Here is a 23,218-nt window from a genome sequence, read left to right on the forward strand (position 1 = left end):
ACTTTTATTGAGACTGTCAATAAAATTTAACCATATGGAAGATATCAATCAAACGTGGGACAAATTTAAATGAAGCTGTGAAATGGGTGATTGAATGGGCCAAAGGTGGTCGTGCACTATGTAACTGTAACATAACATGTTCATTTAAATGTAAAATCCCTGCAATATAAAAAACTAACAACAACGTACGAAAGGGCAGTTCACAGACAAAAAAAAAACTAACAAATAACCAGTAAGGAAAGGCAAAAGTCGGGCTGTGCCGACTTTACCCTACACCTACCCTATAAACACAAAAGGGGGCTACATCTAATTCTGAACCAATTTTGATGGATGGACAGATGTCCATCATTTTTACATATTGCTTTGCTTTCGAGCAAAGCAAATATGTAAAAAATGTAATAACTACGACCGACAAATAACACCAAATTACCCAAAATCTGACGAACATATACATGGGAGCTATATCTAAATCTGAACAGATTTCGACCAAACTTTATGGATATTTTGAAAGTCGTCGAGGAAAGCTTTGTACAAAATTTTGGGATGATTGCTCAATAAATGAGCTTGCAGTGGCTGTAGGAGTGAAAATCGGGCGATATATATAAATGAGAACTATATCTAAGTCTGAACAGATTTCTGTGAAATTTAACAGTAATATCCAGAGTCATAAGAAAATCCTTCCTGCCAAATTTTCTAGAGAATCGGTTAATAGATGACCATTTTATTGCTGAATTACTGCAAATCGGACGAACATATATATGGGAGCGATATCCAAATCTGAACCGATCTCTATGAAATTCACCAGTATTATCGAGAGTCAAAAGGAAATCCAAATTGCAAATTTTGCCCATGAACATTCCACTAAGGAACAGGGGCAAACTTCTCACATATCAATGAGTGCAGTCCGATTCAAGTTTAAGCTCAATGATAAGGGGCCTCCTTTTTATAGCCGAGTCCGAACGGCGTGCCGCAGTGCGACACCTCTTTGGAGAGAAGTTTTACATGGCATAGTACCTCACAAATGTTGCCAGCATTAGGAGGGGAAAACCACCGCTGAAGATTTTTATACCCTCCACCATTAGATGGGGGGTATACTAATTTCGTCATTCTGTTTGTAACTACTCGAAATATTCGTCTGAGACCCCATAAAGTATATATATTCTTGATCGTCGCGATATTTTATGTCGATCTAGCCATGTCCGTCCGTCCGTCCGTCCGTCTGTCTGTCGAAAGCACTCTAACTTCCGAAGGAGTAAAGCTAGTCGCTTGAAATTTTGCACAAATACTTCTTATTAGTGTAGGTCGGTTGGTATTGTAAATGAGCCATATCGGTCCATGTTTTGATATAGCTGCCATATAAACCGATCTTGGGTCTTGACTTCTTGAGCATCTAGAGTGCGCAATTCTTATCCGATTCAAATGGAATTTCGCACGACGTGTTTTGTTATTATATCCAACAACTGTGCCAAGTATGATTCAAATCGCTCCATAACCTGATATAGCTGCCATATAAACCGATCTTGGGTCTTGACTTCTTGAGCCTCTAGCGTGCGCAATTCTTATCCGATCAGAATGAAATTTTGCACGACGTGTTTTGTTATGATATCCAACAACTGTGCCAAGTATGGTTCAAATCGGTTCATAACCTGATATAGCTGCCATATAAACCGATCTTGGGTCTTGACTTCTTGAGCCGCTAGAGGGCACAATTCTTATCCGATTTGAATGAGTTTTTGCACGAAGTATTTCATCATGATATCCAACAATTGTGCCAAGTATGGTTTAAATCGGTTCATAACCTGATATAGCTGTCATATAAACAGATCTGGGGATTTGACTTCTTGAGCTTCTAGAGGGCGCAATTCCTATCCGATTTGGCTGAAATTTTGCATGACGTATTTTATTTTAACTTTCAACAACTGTGTCAAATAAGGTTCAAATCGGTTCATAACCTGATATAGCTGCCATATAAACCTATCTGGGATCTTGACTTCTTGACCCCTAGAGGTCGCAATTATTATCCGATATGCCTGAAATTTTGTACGACGGATCCTCTCATGACTATCAATAAACGTGTTTATTATGTTCTGAATCGGTCTCTCTATTTTACTTCGTTCTCTCTATTTTACTTCGTGAGCCCCAATGGGCGCAATTCTTATACGAATTGGCTGAAATTTTACACAGGTCTCCAACATATAATTTAATTGTGGTCCGAACCGGACCATATCTTGATATCGTTTTAATAGCAGAGCAACTCTTTTCTTATATCCTTTTTAGCCTAAGAAGAGATGCCGGGAAAACAACTCGACAAATGCGATCCATGGTGGAGGGTATATAAGATTCGGCCCGGCCGAACTTAGCACGCTTTTACTTGTTTCTGATGGTCTTGCCAGGATTCGAACCCAGGCGTTCAGCGTCATAGGCGGACATGCTAACCTCTGCAATAAAATGATCATTAACAAATAATCATTTTATTGCTGTATTTCTGCAAATCGGACGAACATATATATGGGAGCTATATCCAAGTCTGAACCGATTTTACCAATTTCAATAAGCTTCGTCTCTAGGCCGAAAAACATGCCCAAAACATATTTTAAGACGATCGGATGAAAACTGCAACCTGTACTTTGTACACAAATTAACATGGACAGACAGACAGACGGACAAAGCTAAATCGAATCATAATCGATCGATATACTTATCAATGGGTCTATCTCTCTCTTCTTTTTTGGTGTTACAAACAAATGCACAAAGTTATAATACCCTGTACCACAGTAGTGGGGTAGGGCATAAAAATGGTTAATAATAGCAAAGCCTTATAGGGCTCATAATATGGGGAATCAAAAGCTAATTCGAACAAAATATTCTACCGGGAGTTACATCTACTCATCCGAATCGCATGTGCAATAAATTTTAGGTATCTCTTATTCCTTACACACCAAATTTCAAATTTATAAGGCAGAAAAATTGGGCTACAAGCGACTCAAGTCGACAAATCAAGAACGACGTACAAGTTTGAAACCTATAACTTTTAGAATCAATTATTGGTCTGTGTTAATGCCAATTTAGCACATTCGTTAGCTTATGGACAACAAAAACACCCTTCGGAAAAACTTATACATAAAAAAAAAAATCGGCAGAGCCCGGCCGGGATGCGAACCTGGGCACATGGAGCAACAGCGAGAACCGTTGCTTAGCGTTCGAAGCCATCAATACATCTTCCAACAGATGTACACAATCATGTGTATCACCGAAGTAGTGTAATTGCCTCAGGAAAAAAAGTCTGTCATTACATAAAAACACATGCATTATGAAAAAGTACAGCTAATAGACAGGGTTGTCGAGCGTGGTTAATGTGGTAATTGTATCATAAATGCGTTTTCACTATTAATAAGATTCAAATACAATATACCACCGAGACCGGGTCCTTAGAGTCTGGATGAACCATATGTTGAGGAACAGGTGGACAAATTGCGGGTCCTATGACATTAATATAAGGGAGAAAGTGGCACAAGGCACGTCACAGTCTACTGGCTCTATAGGAGCCTGATTAGACCAATACTTACTTATGCCTTAGTTTGGTTTGGTGGATTGCTATGGAGAAAAAGTGCGACATAAGGTACATACAACGGGAGCATTTTATCGCCACTCCTTTGGGTGACTATTATGTATGCTGACTGAGGAGGGATTTAAACCCATCTGCTATGCAGACGAAGTAATAACGCTTCTTAGGGGTAAGGATCCGAACCAGCTATGCAGAAGGGTCGAAAAAGTCTTGCATATGACATATGACTGGGCTAGACTCAGGGGTATCAATGCTAACCCAGAGAAGACTGAAATATGCCTGATCACGAGATAGACGAAGGTGGGCCAACTTGACGCACCACGTTTCCTCAACAAAACGATTTCGATATCTGACAATGTAAAATATTTAAGAGTGATGTTTGATAGGAAACTGAATTGGACGTGCCACATTCAGGAGCGTACCGTGAAAGCTCACAAGCCTACGGCCCGAAATGGGGCTTGAATCCGAGGATAGTCTACTGGCTCTATAGGAGCCTGATTAGACCAATACTTACTAACGCCTTAGTAGTTTGGTAGAATGCTATGGAGAAACAGTGCAACATAAGGACCATACAACGGATTCAGAGAACATGTTGACTTGTCATAGGCGGAGCGATGAGGACCACGCCCACTAGAGAAATGGAAACCAATCTAGATATTCGACCCATAGCTATGAGACTTAAGGTGATGGGGAAAATGGATAGAGAATCGGAGCAGGTCATACCATCGCGGTATAATCGAGGCGACGATAGGAAACCTGGAACGATTGGAAGAGATTTCCCTTCGGATACCTAAAACGGCACTTGAGATCGAGTGCGAGGCACTGCGGATGGATCAAAGCTAGAGGACAGAGTGGGCCTGAGGGTCTACATTGAGAACCCAGATATCTGTTTTAGACTGCCTGGCCATAATACGGTGCTATAGGTGAAGAAGCGGGCGTTCACGGAATGAGTGAGGTAGTGTGGTGTTAACGCTAGGATGTCTAGTATGAACATCTTTACGAACAGTAAACAGACCAAAAGGGCAAAACAAACCAGGACGGTATAATCACGTACAGTGTTGAAATGAAAGAAAGAGATTAACGCCTTCTCTGAGGATGGCACGATCCGCATCGTTTGGGTGCCGAGCCATAGCGGAGTAACTGGGAATGAGACAGCAGACGATTTGGCAGTGAAGGCTAGAGAACTGCTGTCAATAAACTTGGTTAACCTGAAGCCTTTCGAGTCGAGACAATCCGAGTTAAGGACGTGGGCGATGAATGCGCATGCAACACTTTGGAACACTGTCGGTAGGATGGCGAAAATCCTATGGGGGAGACCCAGATCGTGAGAAGACAAGGCCATTACTGAAAGGAAGAAAGAAGGAGGTCAGTAGAGCTCTCGGTATCATAAGGGAATACATAGCACTACGAGCTGTCTTATGTTAAATCGGTGTGGGGAAGCTGATGAGACGTTAGAGCATCTAATTTTCCGTTTTATTGGCTTTTGGAGGGTGGGATGGCCCTCATGAAACGTTTCAGCGAATTTTCATAAGAGATTTGTGTTCTGCTCCCAAATATTTACCTTTCATTTGATTCCCATATTGTCCCGACTGGTCTTCAAGTCCGTTTGAGGGGTTTTTGAAACGCCCCCACTGAGATCTGGCTTCATATTTTGATGCATGTTTAGTATTCTACCTCACAAAGCTTTTCATTTGAGTCCCATATTGTTCCCATCGGTCCGCTTTTAATTTTCGGTGGTGTTTTCGGGGAAAGGAAGAGGGTCCACCCTCTTCCCATATCAACAAATTATATAGTCTATCTATAACTCCTTCCAGATCATCCGAAACAATCTGTAAAAATCGGTTCACCCGTTTGGAGTCTATACAGAACAACCAAACAATTTTTTAACAAATAAAAAGATGTTAAGTTTGGCCGGGCCGAACTTTGGATACCCACCACCTCAGGTATATACGTAAACCACCCTTCGTCAAAATCCGTTGAAAAATGCATACCTTATGCCCCATAGCAGCCATATCGAAATATGTTCCGATTTCAATCCCATAACAGCCGGTTGTACGTACCGGATTGACATATATATGAGAGCTACATATAAATCTAAATCGAGTTTGACCAAATTTCTTTGATAATGTGGAAGTCATCGAGGATTGCGTTGTGCGCAATCGTGGCAAAATGCGCTTGCAGTGGCTTTAGAAGTGAAAATCGGGCGATATACATATATGGCAGCTATATCTAAATTTCGAGAAAATCAGCACTTTTTTGCAATATTTCTCAAAATCAGACGAACATACATACATGGGAGCTATACCTAAATCTGAACCGATTTCCAACAAACTTATAATTAATGTGGAAGTCGTCAAGGAAAGCGTCGTACAAAATCTTGGAAAGATTGGCGAGAGTCAAAAGAAAGCGATTTTCTTACCAAATTTCGAGAGAGTCGTTTCACAAATGACCATTTTATTGCATTACTGCAAATCGGACAAACATATATATGGGAGCTATATCCAAATCTGAAACGATTTTTTCCAATTTCAATAGGCTTCGTTTCTAAGACGAAAAACATGACCGCACCAAATTTGAAGAAGATCGGATGAAAATTGCGAACTGTAGTTTTAACAAATTAGCATGGACAGACAGACGGACAAAGCTAAGTCGAATCAGAAAGTGGTGTAGTGTTTAACAACCAAAAAGGCGTTAAGTTCGGCCGGGCCGAACTTTGGATACCCACCACCTCGGGTATATATGAAAACCACCTTTCGTCAAAAAAATTTTTAATTATAAATATACTTTTTAGGGGGCCAAGACTTTAATCGAGAGATTGGTCTATATGGAAGCTATATCCAAATCTTAACCGATCTGGGCCAAATTGGAGAGGGCTGTCGGAGGACCTAACACAACTTACTGTCCCAAATTTCTGCGAAATCGGACAATAAATGCACCTAGAGATCGGTCTATATGACAGCTATATCCAAATCTGAACTGATCTGGGCCAAATTAAAAAAGGATGTCGGGTAGCCGATCGAATGTTTTTTTTTTGCAACATTACATAGCACTGAACAAAATGGTCTATAGCCGGATTATATCCTGCAATGGAATCTCAATAAGATTTTAAAACGAAACAAGTAAAAGCGTGCTAAGTACGGCCGTGCCGAATCTTGGATACCCATCACCAAGGAGTCCGCTAAAAATTTACCCTCATTAACTGAGTTCGTGGTTGAATTATCTTGGTCTCAAGAAGTCATATCGGGATATAGGTACTAAGGGGGGCCTATATTATCATATTGACCGATTAGGATAAAACTTGGCACTGATGTTGCAAGTCTTAATATAGGGTTTTGTGCCAAATTTCAGCCAAATCAGTTAAAAATTTTGGCTTCTAAGGCCTGAAGAAGTCAAGTCGGGGGATCGGCTTATATGGCGACTATATATGTTTAAAGACCGATTCGGATCATACTTAGCACGGATATTGGAAGTCATAATTCAAGTCCTTGTTCCAAAATTTTCACAGAAGTATTAGTGCGAAATTTCAAGAGGCTAGCATAACTCGTTCGGCCGCGATTGTGATTTCGACAGACGGACGGACGGACATGGCTTGATAGACTCAGAATGTCGAGACGATCCAGAATATATATATATACTTTCGAGGTGTTAAAAACATTGATATATTGATCTATAATAAAACAAGTACAAGCGTGCTAAGTTCGGCCGGGCCGAAACTTGAGAACCCACCATCATTGATTCTGCTAAAAATTTATGTATTGGGTTGCCCAAAAAGTAATTGCGGATTTTTCATATAGTTGGCGTTGACAAATTTTTTCACAGCTTGTGACTCTGTAATTGCATTCTTTCTTCTGTCAGTTATCAGCTGTGAATTTTAGCTTGCTTTAGAAAAAAAGTGTAAAAAAGTTCATTCTAAGCTTTATTAAAAATGCATTAACTTTCTTTTAAAAAATCCGCATTTACTTTTTGGGCAACCCAATAAAATAGATTTAGTTGATGGGCATAATTTTATTCTACACACCAAACTTCTGTCAAACCAGCAAAAGTTAAAACCTCTAGGAACCGAACAAGGATGATCAAGAGATCGGTTTACATGGGAGCTATATAAGGTTATAGACCGATTTAAACCGTACTTGGCGCTGTTGTTGATGGTTATAACAGAAAATTTGCAAAATGTCAACAATCGGACAAAAATTACGGCTTGTATGGGCTCAAGAAGTCAAATCGGGAGATAGGTTTATATGGGAGCTATATCAGGTTAAAGACCGATTCGAACCGTACTTGACACAATTTTTGGTCAAAACAGAACACCACGTGCAAAATTTCGGCGAAATCGGACAAAAATTGCGGTTTATAAGGACTCAAGAAGTCAAATCTGGAGATCGGTTAAATGGAAGCTATATCAGGTTGTAGATCAATTTGAACCGTACTTTGCGCTGTTTTTAGTGGTTATAACAGATCAACACATGCAAAATTTCAGCCAAATCGGACGAAATTTGTGGCTTCCAGGTGCTCAAGACTTAAAATCGGGAGATTGATTTATATGGGAACTATATCCAAATGTGAACCGATATGGCCAATTTGCAATCCCAACCGATTTACGTTCATAAAAAGTATCTGTGTTACTAGCGGCTAGCTTTCCGCGTTCGACCGCTATCGCGATCTCGACTGGCAGACGGACATGGCTAGATCGAATCAGAATGTCGAAACGATCCAGAATATATGTACTTTATGAGGTCGCTGATCATTATTTCGAGGTGCAACAAATGGAATGACTAGGATGGTATACCCTCATCCTATGGTTGTCGGGCATAAAAATACTTTTTTATACCCACCACCGAAGGATGGGGGTATATTCATTTTGTCATTCCGTTTGCAACACATCGAAATATCCATTTCCGACCCTATAAAGTATATATATTCTTGATCAGCGTAAAAATCTAAGACGATCCAGACATGTCCGTCCGTCTGTCCGTCTGTCTGTTGAAATCACGATACAGTCTTTAAAAATAGAGATATTGAGCTGAAATTTTGCATATATTCTTTCTTTGTCCATACAGGTTAAGTTCGAAGATGGGCTATATCGGACTATATCTTGATATAGCCCCCATATAGACCGATCCTCCGACTTAGGGTCTTAGGCCCATAAAAGCCACATTTATTATCCGATTTTGTTGAAATTTAGGACAGTGAGTTGTGATAGGCCCTTCGACATCTTCCGTCAATATGGCTCAGATCGGTTTAGATTTGGATATAGCTGCCATATAGACCGATCCTCCGATTAAGGGTCTAAGGCCCATAAAAGCCACATTTATGGTCCGATTTCGCTGAAATTTGGGACAGTGAGTTGCGTTGAGCCCTTCGACATCCTTCGTCAATTTGGCCTAGATCGGTTTAAATTTGGATATAGCTGCCATATAGACCGATCCTCCGATTTATGGTCTTAGGCCCATAGAAGCCACATTTATTATCCGATTTTGCTGAAATTTGGGACAGTGAATTGCGTTGAGCCCTTCGACATCCTTCGTCAATTTGGTCCAGATCGGTCCAAATTTGCATATAGCTGCCATATAGACCGATCTTCCGATTTATGGTCTTAGGCCCATAAAAGCCACATTTATTATCCGATTTTACTGAAATGTGATACAGTTTGTTGGGTTTAGCCCTTCGACATCCTTCGTCAATTTGGCCCAGATCGGTCCAAATTTGGATATAGCTGCCATATAGATCGATCCTCCGATTTATGGTCTTAGGCCCAAAAAAGCCAGATTTATTATCCGATTTTGCTGAAATTTCGAACAGTGATTTGCCTTAGACCCTTCGACGTCTTTCTTCCATTTGGCCCTGATCGGTTCAGATTTGGATATAGCTGCCATATAGATCGATCTCTCGATTAAAGCTTTTGGGCCAGAAAAAGGCCCATTTATTGTCCGATGTCGCCGAAATTTGGGACAATGACTTGTATTGAGCCCTTCGATATTTGTTTTCAATTTGGCTCAGATCGGTCCAGATTTGGATATAGCTGCCATATAGACCGATCTCTCGGTTGAACACTGACTTGTACTTATAAGCATTTGGTCTAAATCGGATGACATCTATAGAGCTGCTATGGGGCATAAGGTATGCATTTTTCACTGGATTTTTACGAAATGTGGTTCACATATATACCCGAGGTGGTGGGGCCCGGCCGAACTTAACGCCTTCTTACTTGTTTTAATATTCCATGACCATTGAGCGAAGGATAGTGGATTTTAATGACTTTGACCATAAATTTATTTGTATACCCTATACCACCATTGTGGAACAGGCAATTGTAACTTTGTGCATTTGTTCGCAACCGATGTTGTATACCGACCGACTTGGAATCTGTCCGTCTCTTAGATCATGTATTCTTGTAATCAAGGTACAGATCGCATTTGTTGTCCGATTGCTATAGAAATCAGCACAGGTCTCTTTCTGGGTTCATGGACAAACGCAATTGATTTTGGAAAAAAACGGATCGGATTTAGCTATGGTTCCCACACATATCTTTCATCCAATATGGCCTTTTAAGGCTGTAGTGGCCACATTTTTGGTCCGATCTTTACAAAATTTAGCACAATATATTGTATTTGACGTGTCAATACGTAAACAAAAATCGGTTCATATTTAGATAGATTTAAAAAATTGCGCGTGAGATGTTTTATTTGAAAAATCGGTTCAGATTTAGATATAGCTCCCATATCTTTCATCCGATAGGCACAATTTTAGTCCGATCACTACAAAATTTTGTGTGAATTGATTTATTTGACGTCTCAATATGTAAACAAAATTTCATGAAAATTAATCCAGTTTAAGATACAGCCTCTATATATATCTTTTACCAGTAGTAGTAGCCACAATTTTGTTTCGATCTTTATAAAATTTGAGTGAGGTATTTTATTTTAAGCCCTTGCACGATTACTTAATTTCATCAAAGTCGGTCCAGATTTAAATATAGTACCAATATATATCTTTCATCCGATGTGGCTGTAGTACACACAATTTAGGTCCCACCTTAAAAAACCTTACAAGATTTTATTCAATATTTCAATAGCTGTGCAAAATTAAAGTCTGACTTGATTTCAACATAGTTTCCATGTTTTAAAAGAAAAACGTAGGCAAAAATCAGGCGTCTTCCTTATCAATTCTTATATAGAAAATATCCAGAAATCTCAATCGTAAGAATTTTAAGAAATTTTGTTGTTTAATTTTTTTGCATATAAAAAATTGCCGACTTTTGACAAGCCAATGTTCCCCTAAAACATGACCTTAGATGATGGAAAAAAAATATTTAATTTTTTTTACATTCGTCTACTTTACGCCAATCCAAATTTCATTAGGATACCTCTTTCCTAACTCGAGTTAGAATTTTTCTAAGACAGCTCTATTTTTGGGTATTTTTCCAGTCATTTGTCGTCAATGGCTTAAAGCGCTTTTACTTGTTCTGTATTGATTGTTAACTCACTAGTTCTTGTGAGGTCTTCAGTCATATAAACCACGACGTAGTATTGCTTAGCGTTCAAACATATTCACACTTATTGAGCTGAAGCTTGAATCTGACTTCACTTATTGCTATGTAAAAAGTCCGCCTGCTATTTTTATACCCTTCACCATAGGATGGGGGGTATACTAATTTCGTCATTCAGTTTGTAACTACTCGAAATATTCGTCTGAGACCCCATAAAGTATATATATTTTTGATCGTCTCGACGCTCTGAGTCGATCTAGCCATGTCCATCCGTCTTTCCGTCCGACGGTCTGTCAGTCGAAAGCACGCTAACTTCCGAAGGAGTGAAGCTAGCCGCTTGAACTCTTGCACAAATACTTTCTATTAGTGTAGGTTGGTTGGTATTGTAAATGGGCCTATCGGTGCACGCTTTGATATAGCTGCCATATAAACCGATCTTGGGTCTTGACTTCTTGAGCCTCTAGAGGGCGCAATTCTTATCCGATTTGAATGAATTTTTGCACGAAGTATTTTGTTATGATATCCAACAACTGTGTCAAGTATGGTTCAAATCGGTTCATAACCTGATATAGCTGTCATATAAACAGATCTGGGGTCTTGACTTCTTGAGCCTCTAGAGGGCGCAAATCCAATCCGATTTGGCTGAAATTTTGCATGACATATTTTATTCTTACTTTCAACAACTGTGTCAAATAAGCTTCAAATCGGTTTATAACCTGATATAGCTGCCATATAAAACGATCTGGGATCTTGACTCCTTGAGCCTGTAGAGGTCGCAATTATTATCTGATTTGCCTGAAATTTTGTACGACGGATCCTCTCATGACCATCAACAAACGTGTTTAATATGGTCTATATCGGTCTATAGCTCGATACATGCTCCCATATAAATCCATCTCTCTATTTTACTTCTTGAGCCCCCAAAGGGTACAAATCTTATTCGAATTGGCTGACATTTTTCCCAGGTCTCTAACATTTAATTTGATTGTGGTCCAAACCGGACCATATCTAATCCTAAGAAGAGATGCCGGGAAAAGAACTCGACAAATGCGATCCATGGTGGAGGGTATGTAAGATTCGGCCCGGCCGAACTTAGCACGCTTTTACTTGTTTAATATGATTTTCATGAGAATCATGGCATTTGCAAGCCTCATAAAATAAGGATTTCCCCCTTTGCAGATAACTCATCCTCATTCTGGCAATGTATTTAATTAAATAGTTTCCTTTAGGTCAATATCGTTTTCCTATTAGTCCAACCATTAAGAAAGCAAACCCATTTCAAGATTTTCGTAAAATAAACTTCGATTATTCTACACCATTAAATATTAAATCTATTCAATATAAATTAAGTTTGCAAACAATACGGCAATACTTTGCTAGAACTTTTACCAAACTACTCCTTCCTACAACATAATAGTCATTATGAGCCAAACTGTTTGCAATGCCCAGCCGTATATATTTCCTGTTAGCCCACACACTTCAAACTCCTAAGAATTGTTGGCAAATTTATTTTAGTTGTGATTTTGTTTGAAGCTGTTACCTATGCCATTTTTTCCCTTTCCTTTTTGTTTTTTGTTCCTCCAAAATCATGATTGCATTTTCCTCATCTTTGAGAGGGGTGATAAAGAACAAGACGGGTCTCAGTCACATTGAAGTATGTCAAGGCAAAAATATCGACTATTGATAAGATGAATTTGTATGCCATTCATTGTCATGATATTGCTTTTCAAAACCACCACTCGCTCGTTCGCTCTTTGTTCTGGGAAAGTTCACAAGGTGCGAAAAGTATCTGCAAAGGTTTTCTAAAGCTTGGGCTCTTCTGCATGACGTCGGAAAGAGATGCTTAAGGTGATGAAAATTCCTTGGAATTACATGAGTGAACAACCAATAGTGTTGGTTCACCTTGGGAATAAAGAAATATTAATGTTATGCTTGGAATCTTCCGGTTTTCTTGCAAAAAAAACAACAATTTATCAATGCTGAAATTGCTTCAAAGGCAATTGACATCATATTCGAATATGTTGAATTTTAATTGAGTGTTGTTAATTAAAATTTACAAAAATTCCAAGAGAACCAAAATTTTTTTTCATTTTGAAAAAAATTTAAATTAAATGAAATTTTGAAAAAAAATATGCAAACTATATTTCTATAAAAATTTAAGATGAAAAAATTGAATACAAAAATTTTATGTTGACAAAATTTTCTACAAAACAAGTAAGAGGGTGCTAAGTTCGGCCAGGCCGAATCTTATATACCCTCCACCAAGGATAGCATTTGTCCAGTTCTTTGCGCGGTATCTCTTTTTAGGCAAACAAAGTATAATGAATAAGAACTGTTATGGAATCAATTGAATGCTGAACACTGTGTAATATATCAGTCCATTCAGATAAGAATTGCGCCTCGTAGGGGCTCAAGAAGCAAAATCGGGAGATCAGTTTATGTGGGAGCTGTATCAAGCTATAGATCGATTCAGACCATATTGAATACGTATGTCATAGGAGAAATAGTTGTACAAAGTTTCTGACAAATCTGATAAAAATTGCGCCCTCTAGAGCCTCAAGAAGTCAAGATCAGAGATCGGTTTATATGGCAGCTATACCAGGTTATGAACCTATTTCAACCATACTTAGCACAGCTGTTGGGAGTGATACCAAAACACCATGTGCAAAATTACAGCCAAATCGGATAAGAATTGCGTCCTTTAAAAGCTGAATAAATCAAGACCCATGATCGGTTTATATGGCAGCTATATTAGGTAATGCACCGATTTGCGTCATACTAAGCACAGTTCTTTGAAGACATAACAAAACACCCCATGCAAAATTTCAGCCAAATCGTATGAGAATTGCGCCCTCTAGCGGCTCAAGAAGCCGAGAACAAAGATCGGTTTATATGGCAGCTATACCAGGTTATGAACCATACTTAGCACAGTTGTTGGAAGTGATATCAAACACTACGTGCAAAATTTCATTCAAATCGGATGAGAATTTCGCTCTCTAGAGGCTCAAGAAGTCAAGATCCAAGATCGGTTTATATGGCAGATATATCAAAACATGGACCGATTTGGGCCATATACAATCCCAAACGACCTACACTAATAAAAAGTATTTGTGCGCAATTTCAAGCGTCTAGCTTTACTCCTTCGAATGTTAGCGTGCTTTTGACAGACAGACGGACGTATGGACGGACGAACGGACATGGCTAGATCGACCTAAAATGTTATATAATATATACTTTATGGTGTCTTAGACGCATATTTCAAGGTGTTACAAACAGAATGACGAAATTAGTATACCCCCATTCTATGGGCGAGGTTATAAAAATGGATTTTGGCAAAATGGAAAAATGGAAACCCAAGTTTTGGGGAGCCCCCACCACCAGTATCACCCAAAATAAAAAGTGGACCGATTGGGACAATATAGGACTCTTTTGAAAGGTATTCGAGAGTAGAGTAGGAAAATAAAATTAACAAGTAAAAGCGTGCGAAGTTCGGCCGGGCCGAATCTTATATACCCTCCACCATGGATCGCATTTTTCGAGTTCTTTTCCCGGCGTCTCTTCTTAGACAAAAAAAAAGGATATAAGAAAAGATTTGCTCTGCTATTAGAGCGATATTAAGATATGGTCCGGTTTGGACCACAATTAAATTTTATTTATGTTGGAGACCTGTGTAAAATGTCAGCCAATTCGAATAAGAATTGCGCCCTTTGTGGGCTCAAGAAGTAAAATAGAGAGATCGATTTATATGGGAGCTGTATCGGGCTATAGACCGATTCAGACCATAATAAACACGTATGTTAATGGTCATGAGAGAATCCGTCGTACAAAATTTCAGGCAAATCGGATAATAATTGCGACCTCTGGAGGCTCAAGAAGTCAAGATCCAAGATCGGTTTATATGGCAGTATATCAGGTTATGGACTGATTTGAACCATACTTGGCACAGTTGTTGGATATCACAGCAAAATACTACGTGCCAAAATTCATTCAAATTGGATAATAATTGCGCCCTCGAGAGGCTCAAGAAGTCAAGACCCAAGATCGCTTTATATGACAGCTATATAAGGTTATGGACCGATTTTAACCATACTTGGCACAGTTATTGGATATCATAACAAAACACGTCGTGCCCAATTTCATCCCAATCGGATAAGAATTGCGCACTCTAGAGGCTCAAGAACTCAAAACCCCAGATCGGTGTATATGGCAGCTATATCAGGTTATGAACCGATTTGAACCATACTTGGCACAGTTGTTGGATATGATAACAAAACACGTCGTGCAAAATTTCATTCCAATCGGATAAGAATTGCGCACTCTAGAGGCTCAAGAAGTCAAGACCCAAGATCGGTTTATATGGCAGCTATATCAGGTTATGGACCGATTTAAACCATACTTGGCACAGTTGTTGGATATCATAACAAAATACTACGTGTCAAAATTCATTCAAATTGGATAAGAATTGCGCCCTCTAAAGGCTTAAGAAGTCAAGACCCCAGATCGGTTTATATGGCAGCTATATCAGGTTATGGACCGATTTGAACCATACTTGACACAGTTGTTGGATATCATAACAAAACATGTCGTGCAAAATTTCATTCCAATCAGATAAGTATTGCGCACTCTAAAGGCTCAAGAAGTCAAGACCCAAGATAGGTTTATATGGCAGATATATCAGGTTATGGAACGATTTGAACCATACTTGGCACAGTTGTTGGATATAATAACAAAACACGTAGTGCAAAATTTCATCCGAATCGGATAAGAATTGCGCACTCTAGAGCCTCAAGAAGTCAAGACCCTAGATCGGTTTATATGGCAGCTATATTAAAACATGGACCGATATGGCCCATTTACAATACCAACCGACCTACACTAATAAGAAGTATTTGTGCAAAATTTCAAGCGGCTAGCTTTACTCCTTCGGAAGTTAGCGTGCTTTCGACAGACAGACGGACGGACGGACGGACAGACGGACGGACATGGCTAGATCGACATAAAATGTCGCGACGATCAAGAATATATATACTTTATGGGGTCTCAGACGAATATTTCGAGTAGTTACAATCAGAATGACGAAATTAGTATACCCCCCATCTTATGGTGGAGGGTATAAAAATTGGATCCAAGTATCTAGGGGGCCGTCCCAAGCCTAAAACCTCCCAAAAACAAAGTGGATCGATCAGGACGATATGGGACTCTAATGAAAGTTATTTGAGAGTAGAGTATGAATATAAAATTAAAAATTGGATCCAAGTATCTAGGGAGCCGTCCCAAAATCAAAGCGCATCGATCGGGACGACATGGGACTCTAACGAAAGGTATTCGGGAGTAGAATACGAATATGATATAAAAAATCCAAGTACCTAGGACAAGTATCTAGGCAGCCGTCCCAAAATCAAAGCACATCGATTGGGACTATATGGGACTCTAACGAAAGGTATTCGGGAGTAGAATACGAATATGATATAAAAAATCCAAGTACCTAGGACGCCACCCTAAGCCCAAAACCGCTACAAAAGTACTGCCCAAATTCAAAATTGGACCGACCGCGACCATATTGGAGTCCAATGAACGGTATTCGAGAGTAGAATACGAATATGATTATTCGATTTACCAAGGGGCCGCCCCAAAACCAAAACCGTCCCAAGTGGGCATATGAAACCATCATGAATGGCCTATGTCAGTAGAGTTCCAATCTAATGCTGATATATGGATTCAAGTATCTCGGTCACGTCCTGATAAATTGTCTGTTGGGTCTTAGCGTCAGTGGGTCCGATACTCTCCTACCAATAAAAACAACACCTAATTCCCATATAGGACGACCGAGAATATATTGTACTCAAACGAAAGGACATGTCAGCGAGCAAATATGTTCAAACTGTAAAAACTACGGTTGACAAATGGCAACATTATGGAGAAAAAATCCAAAATCTGACGAACGTATATATGGGAGCTATATCTAATTCTGAACCGATTCTGAGCAAACATCTCAGATAATGTGGTAGTCGTCGATGAAAGCGTTGTGCAATTTTGGCAAGATGGGTCAATAAATGCCCTTGCAGTGGCTCTTAAAATGAAAATCGGGCAATATACATATATGACAGCTATATCTAAATCTGAACCGATTTCGATGAAATTAAACCAGTAATGTCGATAGTAGTAAAAAAATCCTTTCTTCAAAATTTTGTGAGAATCGGTTTACAAATTAACATTTTATTGCATTATTACTGAAGATCGGAAAAACATATATATGGGAGCTATATCCAGATCTGAACCGATTTTTTCCAATTTCAATAGGCTTCGTCTCTAGGCCGAAAAACTTGCCTGTACCAAATATGAAGACGATCGGATGAAAACTTCGACCTGTACTTTGTACACAAATTAATATGGACAGACAGACGGACAGACAAACAGACGGACACAGCTAAATCGGATCAAAAAGTGATTCTGAGTCGATCGGTATACTTATCAATGGGTCTATTTCTCTTCCTTTTGGGTGTTACAAACTAATTCACTAAGTTATAATACCCTGTACCACAGTAGTCGTGTAGGGTATTAAAAATAATATATGAAGGCCTATCAGGATAAAATAGGACAGAAATAAACAGTCTTTGGTAGTAAAATACACTTTATTCACAGGAGAACCTTCGGTTCTTTAATAATATGCTATCCCAAGTGGTAGCTTTGAAATATGATTTTGAATGTGGAAAACCAAAAAAAAAATATTTATTGTGTATCTGAACGAGACCGGTAGCTCTGAATATATTGACCGCCACCTTCAAAATGATTCACTTTATAGGGCCCAAAACAAAATCGTGCTCTAGCACGATGCTGATATTATTTAAACTCCCTTCAAACAGGCCATGTTTGCAATAATGAGCTCCTTATTGCCATAGTAAGCAAACATGGCCGGCATGTATTTGATAGTAGAAAACGAATTTGATATCCAATTTTGAGGCCAAGTGTTTAGGGGTGGCTCAATCCATAAACTTCCAATAAACCAATGGCAATTGGGACTCGAATAAAAGAAATTTGAGAATAGAGCACGATGCTGATATTTCTTCAGGGCTAAGTGCGTTATGGCAAAAAGGGGCTCAAATCTGATATGTGTTTTATGGCCAAGTGTTTCAGGGACGCCTCACCGCACAAACTCCTCCTAAAACACACATATATACCGACTATAGCAATATGTAGCTTAAATGTTTTTTTTTTTTTTTTGGGGAGAAGTGTATGAATCTCATATCCACTTTCGGAACAAAGGGTTTGGCTACTCCAATCCACCACCAAAACCAAGAAAATGATTAAGATCTAACATCCATACTTTAATGAGCGGAGTTCTCCCCTTACCCTATTTTCCAGAAAGCCAGATCTCGGAGATGGTTGGGGCAATTTATGCGAAATTTAGTTTGATTATAATAACTCCAGAAAAGAAAATTGGTTTCCTTGCCTAGGGTGGGATATCTAGGAGGGCCGCGCCAACTCCAAAGCCCGCTAAATGGAAATGTAGACCGTTGTACTCCTGAAACGGGATGTATTAAACAATCATGACAATATTCGACTCAAATGAAACAGATATCCAAGTTTTAGGCCAAGTGTTTGGGGACCACACGCCCTATCCCCAAAACCCTGCCAAAACGAACATATTTACCGACCAAGGCAATATGAGACTATTATGAAAGGTATTTCGGAATAGAGTACGTATCTTATATTTCTTTTCGAGAACAAGTGTCCGCTAAGCTGTACCTCCCCCATAACACCCTCAAAAATATGGGTCCACCCCATACCCAAAAAACTGACCTTGGTAATATAGGACTCCAATAAAAGGTGTTTGAAAGAAGAACACGAATCTTTTATCTACTTTCAGGGCCAATTGCTTGGATGGCCACCAAATTCTCAAACTACCCCTAAAACTGGACATATTTACCGACCATGGCAAAAATAAGCTCAGTGGATTGGGCTTTGTCCAGCAATTAACCTATACAAATTCTGAAAAAAAATCCTATAAAAAAAAATTCGATAAATTTTCCAATAGAATCTTGAATTTTGTTTTTTTTTTTTAATATTGAAACATTGATAAAATTTCTTATCAAAATGATATTTTGACGCAAATTTGGTATACAATTAAAACGCTTATAATTTTGACAAAACTGTTTCTACAAATTTGCCAAATTTTCTATACCAAATTAACGTTATTTGTTCACATGTGTAGAAATGCAAAACACTGATATTGCAGGTTTTTTAATACTTTATTATATCCTTTCATTTTCCAATATTTCGAAACATCGCCCAAATGCGTTTTTTTCAGCAAGTTAAAAAAAAACAATTGTATTCACGAGTAAGTGAACACACATTAACATTCAAAAACATATTTTCCTTATTTTTTCTAAAAACATGAACAAATAAGCTCTGATTTCAAAAATTTTTAAAAACCTCCCCCTCTGGACGCAGTTCATCCACCACCCACACCTCTTCGCCATGACCCGTTGTTTACAATGAACATTTTATATTTCCTTTGAATATCAAAGGCGCTCACTCGCTGTCATCTCAAATGACAACTTAACAATCTAAAGACAGATGACACTCAAAACTTTCACTCTGTTTGGTAAAAATCTAAGATAATGGATGGTTTGCTTGGCCTTCTGCACTTTAACACTTTTGAGAAAAGTAACCACTGTTCTTTAACATAATTCAATTTAATACTCTGACATCAACTGCCAAGACAATATTTGACAACTTTTTTGTATCTATTTTGATATATCAATCAATTAACTAGACTAGAAAACAGACAAAGTGACAGCTAGCAATTCAATAAAGATGAAGACATCATGGAGATTATGGATAATTAAGTCTTCAAATTTGAACATTAAATAATCATCATTACAAAAAATTAAATTAAATTTCATTAAGTTATATGCTAATGAAATATGAAACAGAAGCATTAGCATGACCATGAGTGCGTATGAATGATGAACTAAATGCTTACAAACATCATACGCACCATAGGCTAATAATGTATGAGAGCAAACATACAGCTGCGCATATTTATACCCACCATCGAAGGATGGGGGTATATTAATTTTGTCATTCCGTTTTCAACACATTTCCAACCCTATAGAGGATAAATATTCTTGATCGTTGTAAAAATCTAAGACGATCTAGCCATGTCCGTCCATCTGTCTGTTGAAATCACTCTACAGTCTATAAAAATAGAGATATTGAGCTGAAACTTTACACAGATTCTTTTTTTTGTCCATAATCGGGTTATGTTCGAAGATGGGCTATATCGCACTATATCTTGATATAGCCCCCATATAGACCGATCCGCCGATTTAGGGCCTTAGGCCCATTAAAGCTAGATTTATTATACGATTTTGTCGAAATTTGGGACAGTAAGTTAAATTAAGCCCCTCAACGTCCTTCCACAATTTGGCCCAGATCGGCTCAGATTTGGATATAGCTGCCATATAGACCGATCCGACGACTTAGGGTCCTAGGCCCATAAAAGTCATATTTATTATCTGATTTTGCTGAAATTTGGAACAGTTAGTTGTATTATGTACTTCAACATTCTTCTTTAATTTGGCCCAGATCGGCTCAGATTTGGATATAGCTGCCATATAGACCGATCGCTCGATCTTGGGCCCATAAAAGCCTGATTTATTAACCGATTTGGCAAAATTTGGAACAATGAGTTGCGTTAAGACCTTCGACATCCTTCTTCCATTTGGCCCAGTTCGGTCTAGATTTGGATATAGCTACCATATAGACCGATCTCTTGATTTAAGGTATTGGGCCCATAAAAGGCTCATTTATTGTCCGATTTTAAGCCCATCGACATCCCTCTTCAATTTGGCTCAGATCGGTCTTGATTTGGATATAGCTGCCATATAAGGTTTTGGATCCAAAAGGGCGCATTGATTGTCCAATGTCGCCGAAATTTGGGACAGTGAGTTCTGTTGGATTAAGCTGCCATATAGACCGATCTCTCGATATAAGGATTTAGAGCCATAAAAGCGCATTTATTATCCGATTTCGGAGAAATTTGGGACAGTGAGTAGCGTTAGGACCCTCAACATTTTTCTGCAATTTGCCTTAGATCGATGAAGATTTGCATATAGCTGCCATATAGACCGATAACTCGATTTCAGGTTTTGGGCCCACAAATGGCGAACTTATTGTCCGATGTCGCCGAAATTTAGGACAATAAGTTATGATAGGCCCTACAACATTCTTCTTCAAAGTTCGATCCAGATTTGGATATAGCTGCCACATAGACCAATCTCTTGATTTAAAGTTTTGGGCCCATAAAAGGCGCATTTATTGCCCGATGTCGCCGAAATTTGAGACAGTGAGACATTTTTCTGCAATTTGACCTAGATCGGTTTTGTTTTGGATATAGCTGCCATATAGACCGATCTCTTGATTTAAAGTCTTTTTACTTTTTAAGAACTTAACGCCTTTCTATTTGTTACATATATTTATAGAAATAATATGTCGACAAAATATTAAAAAAAAAAAATAATAAAATATTGAACAAATAAAAAAAAGAAACAAATTTTAACCAAATTTCGAAAAAAAAAATTAACTTTGAGTCAAAATTTTCTATGGATGTAAGTTTTTGACAAAATTTTCTATAGATATATATTGTTGACAAAAATGTTTATGTATATTGAAAAACTTTTCTATAGAAATGCATTTCCTTAATTTTTAGAAACGCTAGATCTCGGGGATGGGAAGTGCGATTTAAGCGAAATTTCAAAAACTTGCTATCGAAATTTCGGATGCGGTACCTAGTTGAACCGCCCCATCCCCAATACCTACCAAATATATATAGACCAATCACGACAATATGAGACTCAAATGAAAGGTTTTTAAGATTAGAAAACTTTTCTGATAAACAATTATGGGACCAAGTATTTGGGGGACTACCTCAACCTCAAAACATCTCTAAATCGGACATATTTACCGACCATGGCAAAATGGGACTCAAATGAAAGGTATTTGCGAGTAGAATGTGGGACCATGTTTCTGGGGGTCGGGACCCCGGGACCCCGACACCCCCCAAACAGGACTTGTTAACTAACCATGGCAACATGGAGCTCGAATAAAACCTATTTAAGTGTAGAATACAAATCTCATGTCCATATGTGGGACCAAGTGTTTGGGGGTCAAATTTGGAGGACAAAATTACGCTCATAACAATATAGGGCTCAAATAAAAGATATTTGGGAGTAAAGCACGAATCTGATAACAATATTCGGGAACAAGTATCTACGGGGCCACCTCACCCTCATAACACCACCCAAATAGGAAGTATTTGCTGACCATTGCAATATGTGGCTCAAATAAAGGGTATTTTAGAGTAGAACACGAATCTATATTTTCAGGGCATATCACTGATTGGCCACCCCATCCTCCAAACCACCCCCTAAACCGGAAATGTTTGCCGACAATGGAAATATGGGGCTCAAATGAAAGATATTTGGAATCCCCGAATCTGATATCAACATTCAGGTCCAACTGTCTATGGGACCTCCCACCACTTAAAAAACCCACAAATATTTGCTGACCAAGACAATTGGGGTCTTCAAGACAGTGGCGCCCGATACTGATAGTTTTAAGGGCCCATACCCCAAACCAGACATATTTGCTGACGTTTGCATTAAGGGGATTGAATTAAAGGTATTTGAGATTATAAAACGAATTTGATATCCGATTTCGAGGCCAATGGCAATATGGTGTTCAAATAAATAATGTATAGATACATGAGAATAGAGCACGATGCTGATATATTTTCATGGCAAAGTGTTTTGGTGACCACTCCACTCCCCGAAATATACCTAAATCGGACAGATTTATATGACCATGTCAATGTGCGACTCAAACAAAAGGTATTGGGGAGTGGAACACGAAATTGATACACACATTTGGGACGCATTCCCCAAAACACCCTACAAACAGGAGTTATTTACTGACCATAGAGGAGTAAGGTGAAACCAAGTATTTGGGGCACCACCCCTTTCCCCAAAACACCCCTAAAGAGTACAAGTTTACCGATCATGGCAATATGTGTCTCAAATGAAAGCTATTTGAGATTAGAAAACGAATTGTATAACCAAGGCCAAGTGTTTGGGGGACACCTCATTCCATAAACTCCACTTAAA

Source organism: Stomoxys calcitrans, chromosome 1 (genome assembly GCF_963082655.1).
Source record: "Stomoxys calcitrans chromosome 1, idStoCalc2.1, whole genome shotgun sequence".
NCBI classification, from domain to species: domain Eukaryota; kingdom Metazoa; phylum Arthropoda; class Insecta; order Diptera; family Muscidae; genus Stomoxys; species Stomoxys calcitrans.